This window comes from Octopus sinensis, linkage group LG12, assembly GCF_006345805.1.
Source record: "Octopus sinensis linkage group LG12, ASM634580v1, whole genome shotgun sequence".
Classification (NCBI taxonomy): domain Eukaryota; kingdom Metazoa; phylum Mollusca; class Cephalopoda; order Octopoda; family Octopodidae; genus Octopus; species Octopus sinensis.
The window spans coordinates 74,800,510-74,812,515 of NC_043008.1; the positions used below are offsets into that span (position 1 = coordinate 74,800,510).

The following is a 12,006-nucleotide window of genomic DNA, read 5'->3' on the forward strand; positions in this document are numbered from 1 at the left end:
TATGCACTTATATATTTATCAATAGAGTGGGTATATTAATTGAAGTGTACAACATTATATATCCATCATGGCTAATCTTATTATGCAGTTTTGAAGTGGGGTTTTTAACCAGATATGAGATAACTGCCAGTTATATAACCCTGCACTCATCAGAGTTGGCAGTTATGGAACAAAAGTCTTTTTTTCACCTTCCGTAACTATCAACTCTAATGAGTGCAGGGTTACGTAATTGGGCTATTATCTAACATCCACTTAAAGCCCCGGGCAAAACCGATTGGCAAGATCATCCATAATGGACATATAATACTGTACACGTCAATTGATGTGCGCGTGTGTGCGTGCATACATGTGTGTGTATAGTATGCATGTTTATATGTGTATTACACTTAGTTTAAGTGTATTTATCAGTCCAATAATATATGATAAGTATAACAGATTCATAAACCATAGCACAATAATATTATAGAAAATTACTAACAAATAGCCTTTTAAAAATTAATCGTAGTTTTTATGACACCAGCCAGTTTCAATAAAAATCCATTGTATTTCCCCACCTTGGAACTTACATTTATATTAAGACATTAACTTTGATTGAACATTAGTGCAGGAAGTTAAATACGTTCTTGGAATAATTTGGCCTCATTAAGGGAAAGAAAGAGAAAAAGGACTAAGATATTACAATAACTTTTATAGGTTGGGAAGTTAAGCTAACAATTAATGTTTCATATATTATTTCCTTGTCATAAGTAGAGGTGACACACACATGTACATATACATATGCACAGACACATACACACACTTTATGTTTCTTTAGTCTAAGGTGGGGGATGAAGATAACAAAAAAATGTAAAACATTGAAAAAATGTTAAAATATGAAGAAATTTTGCTTACAGGTTTTTAACTAAAATAAAATAAAATATCAAATTGTCATTCTTTTATTAACTTGCTAGTCTTGGTTTAGGAGAAGTAATCTACACTTTAACATAAATTAGTTTGTAAATTAGATGAAAATTATTTTTATACAATTCCTTGTCAATACTCATTAATACCATAATGAATTCTGAATTATGTCCTTGTATTTTATTCTCAATACAAACACCTGCTTCATATACATTCTTAAAAATTGTATGTGTTTATATATATATATAAATTTACAGAATGGGATAAAAATTGAAGGCTGTGAGAAATTTCAGAACATTTATAAATAGAAGGTCTTACAGCTGTTTCTGGGATATTTTATACATCCCTTCATTGGAGACAGTGTGAGAGAATGGTTAAGCAATAGTTATTCTAGATAGGGTATGAAATAGAGAATGAAGTGGAGGAACAAAAATAGACGTGAGATATGCAGAGATATTGTATCTGCAGTTCCATTATTTAGGCAGAATATATACATACACACACACACATATATATATGTACACACATACATACATATATGATTGTTTCCAGAGGGATATGTTAGTATGTCATAACGTTGATGCATTTCCTTAGCATTAGAAGAAAAACTCACTGACCATAAGAACCAATACATGAAATGTGTAATAAATTTTCATTATTGAATACTTCTGTTCATTAATGGCATGATTATTTAAGGTGGTGAGCTGGTAGAATTGTAAACACACTAGGCAAAATACTTAGTGGCATTTTGTCCATTTCTATGTTCTGAGTTCAAATTCTACTCATGTTGACTTTACCTTTCATCCTTTTGGGATCAATAAAATAAGGACCAGTTGAGTAGTGGAGTTGATGTAATTGACTTATCTGCTTCCTTGAAGTTTCTGGCTTTGAGCCAAAATTTGGAACTAATGACTTCATTATTGAATATGCAGTGATCACATGCATGCAAAAAGGTAGACTCACTGCTGTCACGTATTATTTTAGCTAATCAGTGACAAATTGTCTATTGAACCTCCTTCTGTAAGCAGAAGTAAGCTAGTGCTTGAGCTGACTATCTGAGTAGTCACTGGCAATTTTAGAAAGCTTCTTATCTGGCATCCTTCCTTTTTTTGGAAGATGTTAGTTTTAGTATAGCATCTATAGAATAATTTTCCTCAATTTAAATACATGTAAGTTTATCAAATTTTTCTCATTATTGATAGACATTTATCTTCTACATGTTTCACTCTATGATAATAATTATTCCTTTGTCATCAACATTTACATACATTATCCAAATGTAAACACTGAAATATGTAGAATATATTAAAATTAAAAAAAGCTTAACCTCAGTCATTACCACAAAGTTTATTGACTTTGCCTTACATGACTTTCAGGCTCAGCTGAAATGTACCTTTGCAAAGTTATGGATTTGTACTTGAATTTAAAATTTCAGGGTGGTATTTCAGGATAACTGACTTCAAGAACATGTTGAGAAAGAAGCAGGGTGGGACACAAGGCTAGACACCTTGCCTGCAATATTCAAATTGCTAAAGGAATGATGTGTTGTCTCAACCAGTCATTAACAAGGCAGTGAGGAGATGATGCATCTACTGATGCATATATGATTGCGGGTGGAGGTCAATCCAAGCTAGAGCTAAAAGAACTCTTAGCTCTTGCCAAAGTAGATCTTCAGTGTGAAGAACATTACAAGAATGCCCATCTGGAATGCCTGTACACTGTTTTAAAGTTGAGGGTTGGATGGAACAGCTGAAACAAGAGATGGTACCCTAGCTAATTGACATCTTGAGTATGAACAAGACATGTCAGACAGGCCAGAGGCACACTACCAGTAAAGGTAAGACAGTCCTATACTCTAGCCAGGAAGAACATTCGTATTCAAGAAGTTGGCATAATCATCATGTAGCTAATTGAAGAATCAAATCCAAGAGTTCACAGAAATTTCTCTTCATAGTACTGTAACCTGCAGTGGTTGATCCCAGTCCTCTGTTCAGTCATGGCATAAGCAGTAATAATTCTACATGCTGAGTTTCAGTAGATTTTAACCATCTGTTTGGTGCTATGGTCTTTTCTAGAATAAGTTATATTTGTATGTATCTGTGAGCTTTCTGCAGAGCTGCACTGTGGTCACAATGCATTACAGAAGATGATGGAAGACTTTGGGTAAAAGATAAATGTGTGCAAAGTGGGCAAAAAGATAAGTAGAGAAGTCTATTGTAATCTGTTGGAAGCATTTGAAACAAACAAAGACGAGTTTTCTTTTGATTTGGTGACAGGAAATATTATTTGGATCTGGAATCGAAGGTTCAATCTATAGGAGTGTTACATCTCTTCTCCAAGGCCTAAGAAGTTCAAAAGCTAGCATTAATCAGTACAGAAAGTCATGTGACTGTCTCTTGGGATGACATGTGTCATTCTCCACGATTTTCTGGAATGTGGCTGCCCTGTGAACCGCAACTAGTATATTGAGACACTCAGATAGCTTAGAGAAGATACTGAAAGAAAGAGAACAAATAAGAATTTGAAAACAACAGACATTCATCATAATAACGCACGACCATACGGTGTTTGGCAATAAATCACTCTGCAAATGTAGCTGACCAGTAGTACGCCAATCCACTGTGCAGCCGAGATCTGGTACACTCCGGTTTTCCTCTGCTCAGTCCAATGAGGGACATTGTTCGGGGACAAAGATTTGATCCCGCAAACAAGGTGAAAGTGGTTGTGAAGAAGTGAGTACAAAAGAGCACAACTGAATTTTTTCAAAGAGGATTCGAAAGATAATGTTCAATGTTTATGCAAAAGTATCATTTAAGCTGGAGATACAGTACCTGTATAGTGGAACAGTTATTCTACTGACATGGGAAACTGAACGACCTATATCCGTGGATAAAAATGTAATGACAACTTTTGTATAACTTTGGGTACGAACCTCGTATAATCTGCTTCATATTAGTATTGTCACAACAAGTTTATATATCGTCCGTTTTAAAAATGTCCATTGTTGATGACTAATATCTATCTATATCTATTTATCTATCCACGTACACACACATAAATATAAACATAAATGTACTTACACACGTAGGTGTGTGCAATATAAAACAGGTGGTTGGAAGACGACTTTAAGCCAACAATTGAGTGCAACAAGAACCATAACTCTACATGTTCACTGTTGTCTCTGACAACATATTTGAAATACCTTACTTGACTGAACTTGTTCTAAGTAGAGACAGGACGTACATATGATCAGTGTTTGTTGATGATGTTACCTTAAATTACACCAATACACCTGGTACACAGAGCTTAGGCGACACATAATTAGTTTCCCGTTTCAAAACTATACCGTCAATTTCATATTACTTCTTGTTACTAATGAAGATTATGTATCTTGTTAAATTTCTTCCAGCTACTGCAGACTAATTATTGTTATAATAAATAATCCGATTTTAACTGACTTGGAATACTTTCACCGTGATATTCTAGGTAAGTATATAAAATATACGTATTATATATATAATATGCGTATACACACCTGTTATTAGTCATTTGACCGTGATAGTCCAGGTAAGTATATATATATATACTTACCTGGACTATATATATATAAATATATATATATATATATATATATATATATAATATATATATATATATATATATATATATATATATATTGATTGTGTGTATGTGTGTGCGTACACCTGCTTCCAGGCTATTTTCGAATTTGTTGTTGTTTCATGTTACATCAGAATATTATTGTTTATTGATTGTGTTGTAATGTTGTATGTTCGTATCACTCTTGTGACAAAATAATGAAATCAATATTCATTATAAAAATAATACAGTTGGATAGGTGACTCGATGAAGCGCCAGGCAAATATTTTGTTCCTTTTAGTTGTTTACCTTACGTTCTGAGTTCAAATCCTGTTGACGTGAACTTTGTTGTAGATCCTTTCATGAATCTGAAAGTAAGTCTTGCTGCCGCCTATTCCCCCGATCTGGCAAAATCGTTTGCACGCCGGTCCAAATGCTTTGCAGCATTTCGTCCATCTTCTTGTTCTGAGTTCAAATTCCGCCGAGGTCGATTTTGCCATTCATATTTTTAGGGTCGATAAATTAAGTACCAGTGAAACACTTGGGTCGATATATTCGACTAGTCCCCTTACCCCAAATTTCAGGCCTTGTGCCTTTAGGAGAAAGGATTATTATTATTATTAGTGCCATTCAAATATGAATCAGAAATTGAGACGTTTAAATTTCTGAATTTTTATCACTTCTTATTTTGAACTTGACAAAGACAGACGTACTGTTGAAATATCGTTCAATAAAATATCTTACAATCGAATCGCACTCTTCGTCTTGACTGTTTACCTTTGTGAAGAGTTACGTCAATCCTTTTTTAAAATATCATTATTATTAAAGATCAATTGTTGGTGACAGGAAATCATACTTTCCAATATGGGTTCAAATGATACTCAAGTCATCGTTGACTTTCAAAGCTGTACCAGTAATATACTGTGGATTGATTCCATAGACTATGTCTATTATCCTTCTTAAAAACTGTATTTATTGGCCTTATGCCTTTTGTATAATGGATTACTGGTTACACTGGTACACTATTCTCCTCTGTTGCCACCCGTATTATTATAATACGTCGCATTCGTGGGCACCCACTCTTATTATTATACACTTGAATCAGTGTCCACCCTTATTATATTTACCACAATTGTCAGCACCTACCAGCGCTAGATTAACCATTAAGCAAAATAAGCAGGTGCTTAGGACATCAAGGGAAGCTGCGGGATGGGGAACAGAAATGATAAATGCCATACAGTACAGTTAGAAATCACTTTAAATTTACTAAAATAATATTCGGGTTGCCTTATATTTACTAAGTGTAGAAGCTGATTTGTTACGTAAGATTAATTTTAAGGATCTGATGAATGACTTGGCAAAAAAAAATGACGTTGGTGGAAACTTTTCAAATACAATTGGAAGTATACGAAAATAAACATTATTTTCCATCTTACAGTTAGTTTTGTTTCATGATCAAAAGTAAACATTTATTTTATGGTCTATTGACGTTTACATTTTGAATTACATATGTATGAGGGCACCACAATCTTTTAAGTGCATAGGGCCTCTATGGGTCTTTATCCGGTCCAGGCACCTATTCTTATCACAATACAGTACTACTGCCAACACCACCCTTATTACTGTCAGAGCCCAACATTCTTTTTATTAATACTATTCACCACTGTTGTACTGTTGTTAGCATCCTTGTCGGTATACTCCACAACTGTTAGTGCCCAGTCTTTAACCATACACCATTGTCTTGTCAGCACTTACCTCTGTCGTTACCATGCCTCTGATATTACGCAGGTGTTTTGTGCAGAAATCTGTACATTTTATTTCCCTAAACTTTCTACATGGTTAGAAAAATGAAAAGAAGTCAGGAAATTTGATGAAGGCATTTCAGTGTGTGTGTGTGTGTGGTGGTTAAGGAAATTTAATTGGTTGAGGCAGGTGGACTGTCAACATCGCTTTGTGTCTGTGTCAAGTGGTTGACAGTTGCGCTGGTGATGGCTGGACAAGTAGTTGTGTGTTTTTTTTATCACTACCAACACACACTGACGTATATATATAGTAAATACAACAGCAACAAAACTGACTCGGGCGCATTGTAAGTATGTATGTTGATCAAGGTTTCCCCTTTTCCTTAGACACTCACACACACATATATGTATGATATATTTAAACTTCTATCTAAAAGTGTCCTTGGGAAATGAATGAGGTGGCTTGGCATCAGCGATAAGACCACATTTGTTTTTGTTGCCATGTTATACTTTCTGCAGTGCAGTTGATATCAGCTGGGTTGGTGTACTCATGCAGTCGTTTATCTCTCTCGCTCTATCTAATCTATCTGTCTGTCTAGGTATATATGAGTTGTCGAATGTATACGTATATACGTAAAGTATAACTTCCAGTACAAAACAGAAGGCACCAAACACATTGAAACAATATGCTACATTTTACACACGATTTACAAATATCTCATTTGACGTGACTACTAATATTAATGAAACCGAGTTAATTACCATTTTGTACTATATTTTATAGACATTAAACAACACACCTTAGAATTTTTGTTGACATTTTAGCCATTCCAGTATGTTGTTTGTATGTGGTTCCTATCTGGACAACTTTACTACGTTCTTTGGATCCACTTGTGGTGTGCGGAAGCATCAACTTGTCAACAGAAAAAATTCAAGGAATGTTAAGAGGTGATTATTATCAAAACATCTGTCCGTTGGAGACCAACTTTAAACAACCTACTACGGATATCTCTACCTCACACAAACTACTTTAATTCACTGTATATATATACACAGACATACACACACACACTGGCGAAAGTAATATTAATTTTACGTGTTAAGGTGAATTTCAAAGGTTTGTTTATTATTATTAATTCACATCAGTTAGAGCATTGGTAAACTCTAATTAAACTAAGTAATTAACTTGAACTTATTACATACCAACTACATAATTAACGTTTAATAAGAAAGCTTACTCATCACACGTAAGCAAACGTGATCATATCGTTAGATTTTGTATGTAAAATATTATTTCTAATCCCACAGGGTTAAGGTGTGTTTAATCCACTCCCCACCTGTTTAATTAATCTGTTTTACTGCTATTGTTGTGTTAAGCATTTTATATATTTTATATACATGCATTATTTCATTGGTTGCTTAAACTACGACTATTTTTTTCCCCACCTATTTATTCAATGCTCTCAGCTGTTTTTACTGCAAATTAACAGTTTTGTATAAGGTGTGCAAATTTCATAATCTCATTTCTTCTATGACTGATAAATTGTCCACTCCAGCCCTTCAAAAAATTCTCGCCAACTGGGTCTTTCTCAGTCAGTCAGCGAGGCTGTTGCCAGACTTTGGTGCTTGGAAATTCTTCAGAATATTATGGGTCGGCACTATTTTGTAATAATGCTGAAGTGGAGTTTCGAAATAAGTGTATTACTGTAAGTCTGAGGGTGCACCATCGAATAGTGAAGGGACAGTGCCGCCTAGTGCACCCTCTTAGCAACGGGCATGCTGTCAGCCTCTCTGTCTCTTTTCAACTCTCTCTCTCTTACACATGTATATATGTGCTTCACAAACCCTAATTTTTCTTGAGAACTTAGGATGTATATAGGCTTGCATGTAGTTAGAATCTGAGTGGTGACAGTGAAATGCCAGCCTCAAACACTTAAGCCTTTCTGAGTGTTTTGTTTACATATGTATTTTTTCTCCTATTTCTTTGCCTAAATGCATACATATCAATGTCATCTTTGTCATGTAAATTTCTCATTTACTTTCCGTGCTGGCATGGGTTGGAAAGTTTGACGAGATCCACTGGCTTGAAAGACCATACTTTGGTCCATTGTCTCAGTGTTGGCATGATAGTTTCTACAGTTGGATACCCTTCTGAAAGCCAACCACGTTATAGAGGGCACTGGGTAAATTTTCTTTTCAGGTCACCAGCGATTGTGACATCATCTTGTAACTTTCAAGCTTCCTTGACTGAGAGGGAGTATAGTAGAGTGGGAGGAGGTTTTATGGATATATATATATACATATATAGTCGAAGGCTTGGTTGTGTTGTATGAAGTTTGCTTCTAAACAACATGGATCCAGGTTCAGTCCCACCTGAAGGATCTTCTACTATAGCCTCGAGGCAATCAAAACCTTGTAAGTAGATTTAATAGATGTAAACTGAAAGGAACCTGCTGTATGTGTGTGTCTGTGTTTATGTGTGTGTGTCTTTGTGTCTGTTTGTCTCCTACAATTGTTTGACAGCTGGTGTTGGTGTGTTTATATCCTATAATTAGGTGGTTTGGTAAAAAAGACTGATAGTATAAGTACTAAGCTTTAAAGGAAAAATAAATTACTGAGGTCGGTTCATTTGACTACCACCCTTCAAGGTGGTACCCCAACATGGCCATAATGTAAGAATTGAAACAGGCAAAAAATAAGTGATATGCAAAGCAACAAAAAAAAAATTGCATACCTGAGGGATCTTTCTACATACAGTCAAGGGATATGCAATGCACTTACAGAGACACATCTCTCTGCAGATATAAATATACCAATATATGCTGTGCAGACAGAAGGGGAAGAAATCACGGTGGTGATGCATTGTACATCCATGAAGATGTCATGCCACTAAACCTGTTCTCACACTCAAACTTGGTCTGTGATACACTGATAGTGCATTTTATGCAGCTTGATGCAGTAGTATGCACACTGTATCGCCCACCTGATGCCTCAAATCATGATGGAAAATTTGAGGAAAGTTTTACAAGCTGGATCAAAGTGTTAATATACTTCTATTGGGTGACTTCAACTTACCCAACATCAAATGGCCTGTAGGCCACACAATCTCAGGGATGACATGGAAAGAATGTAACCAACAGAATCTCTACTTGATCTCACAAAAATGCTGTTCATGAAGCAAACAGTACTCTCCTCAATCAGGAATGATAACATATTAGACCTCTATTTCACCAACAATTTAGGTCTTAACCACAACGTAAAGATATCACCAATAATCTTCTCAGACCACAACACAGTAGAACTGATGATGTGTGGTCCAAAACCAATTAATAATGTATTCCACACAAATGGCACCTAGACTCTGTCTAGTCTAGCCCTAACTTCTACAAGGCTGACTGGACGTCAGATGAAAGATGGGTTATCCAACAAAATTGAACTAAAAGTCTCTATGCAAGACATTGATATGAAACCTGAAGAATTCATGTCGATAATGTAAGCCATATGCATTAAATTTGTCCCAGAGAAGAGAGCAAGCCCATACAAAAACATCATTTCCCAATGCAGAAGAGTCTTTATGAGACAGAGAATAAAGATCTCCAATCACTTAAGTTAAAAAACTTATTGACAGTGAGAAATCCCTCCTAGAAGAGAGACTTTTAGTGATCAAAAATAATCTCAGACTCTTCCATGAAAAGGAAAGGATAGAAAGAGAAACCAGGGCAGTGGAAAATATAAAAATATATCCTAAAACCTGTTTGTGAAACAGTCTGCCTCAGTGCACAAGAAAGGGCCACTGCTTGAAGAAGATGGTTCACTTATTGCAAACTCCAAAAGGATAAGTGAAGTACTAAATAAGCAGTTCCAGAGTGTCTTCACCTCTCCACTGGGAAACTGGCAAGTAAGCGAGCCTAAAGAGTTCTTCAACACTGCAGACCTACATGGAAAAAAGAAACCATCGATTACATTGACATAAAAAAGGAAGATATAATATCAGTCATTGATGGGATGAGCTGAAACTCAGCAATGAGCCTGGATGGATTTCTGTCTGTTCTCTTGAAGACATGCAAGAAAGCTCTTGCAAGACCACTGCAGATACTTTTTCAGTTTCCTTGCATGTGGAAAACTTCCCAAACTGTTAAAAGATGGTATCATATACTCTGTCCATAAAAGAGGAAGCAGAGCAGATGCTAAAATTATAGGCCTATCTCTCTGACTTCACATGTTGGCAAGGTCATGGAATGCATTGTTAGAAGAAGATTGATCACATTCCTGGAAGAGAATAACTTGCTCCCAAAGACACAAGACAGTTTCTGTCCACCTAGCTATCATTGAAAAACTGGGAGAGTGGCTGCATGACTTATTAAAAGACAGAAGTCACAGCCAATGGTGCTCTCCACAGTGGAGTTCCTCAGGGAACTGTACTGAGACCACTACTGTTTGTAGTGGCTCTCTCAGACATACCCTCAATTGTTCAATCAGCCACTCTCTCCAGCTATACTGATGATACAAAAATAGCTCAGGCAGTGAAGGACCTTGATGGCATAGTAAAACTGCAAAATGACCTGCTTGCTATACACAAATGGACTGATGAACATAACATGCAGTTCAATGCTGAAAAGTTTCAAGCACCCTGCCATCAGCCCACAAATGGATTACAATCAGAATACATAAGACCAAGGTGAGGGGCAGTGTAATCCCAGAATTAGAATCAGTGCATGACCTGGGAATTCAAGAACATAGCACATTTATCCATGTTGCCAAGCAGAGGACCAAATCTGAGACCATGTTATTAGGAAGTAATCTTCTTTACCACACATCCATGCACATACACAAATGAACACACATAAGTACACACATATACAATCATGTCAAATATTTTTCTCTCATATATCTGTCTGTCCCTCTTTCTCTCTCTTTCTCTCTCTCTCTCTCTCTCTCTCTCTCTCTCTCTCTCTCTCTCTATATATATATATATATATATATATATATATATATATATATATATATATATTCATTCATTCATTCATTTCATTAAAAATGTGCATTTTTAAACCCATTTCTAATCAATAGTGACTGAAATTGGAGGACAAAATGAAATAGAATTTTACACATTCCTAAGAGAGATAAAAATCTGTTTTACAACTTGTTTTGTATGTGCTCATCACCTGTAATCAACTTGTTCCTGTATACTCTGCACCTGTAAATCAAGTTATTTTACTCTGACTCTTCATTTCCATGTAGTAGTCCTCACCTTTAATGACTAATTTACTCTTACTCCTTGTTTCTATATACTTCTCACCTATAATCAACTAATTTGCTATGAACAACTAATTTTTCTATAGTGCTCAACTGTATTCAACTAATTTACTATGAATAACTTCTTGTCTCTGTGTGTGGTTATCACCTGTTATCACTAAATTACTATTAATATCTCTCTGACACAAGTGAGTATCAAATACATTTCCAGTGCAATCATTGGTTCACTGTACCAAAATACCTTTTAGCAAGCAAGTCATTTGAGTTCAATGTCTTTCCTTAGGAGCTGCACTAATTATTAATAAAACATTTTAACATCTGTCATTGTTTGAAAAAAAATTCAATTTGAACATTGAACAGAGTTGAGGAATTAAGAATTAAAAAAAAAAAGCAAAAACAAAACTTAGAAAATAAAAATTTCATGAAAATAGCAAAATTTGTATTTATTTATGTCTGTTAATCAGATTTAGTAATTAAGAAACAACCAAACGGCTGATTCCTTCAGTTCTTT

The 12,006-nt window shown here is 35.3% G+C and overlaps 1 protein-coding gene across 2 annotated transcripts in view; it reads left to right on the top strand.

Annotated features, from left to right (window-relative positions):
- The first annotated feature begins 3,358 nt into the window (after positions 1-3,358).
- The window catches only part of LOC115218122, a 225,562-nt gene continuing 216,914 nt past the window's right edge, over positions 3,359-12,006 (top strand). The window contains exon 1 of one of the 2 annotated variants that reach the window (XM_029787918.2): positions 3,359-4,386. The gene's annotated coding sequence lies outside the window, so the exon portion shown is untranslated. Of the gene's footprint in view, positions 4,387-6,073; positions 6,587-12,006 lie in introns of those variants that run through there. The other variant, XM_036508057.1, reaches the window with a different exon arrangement.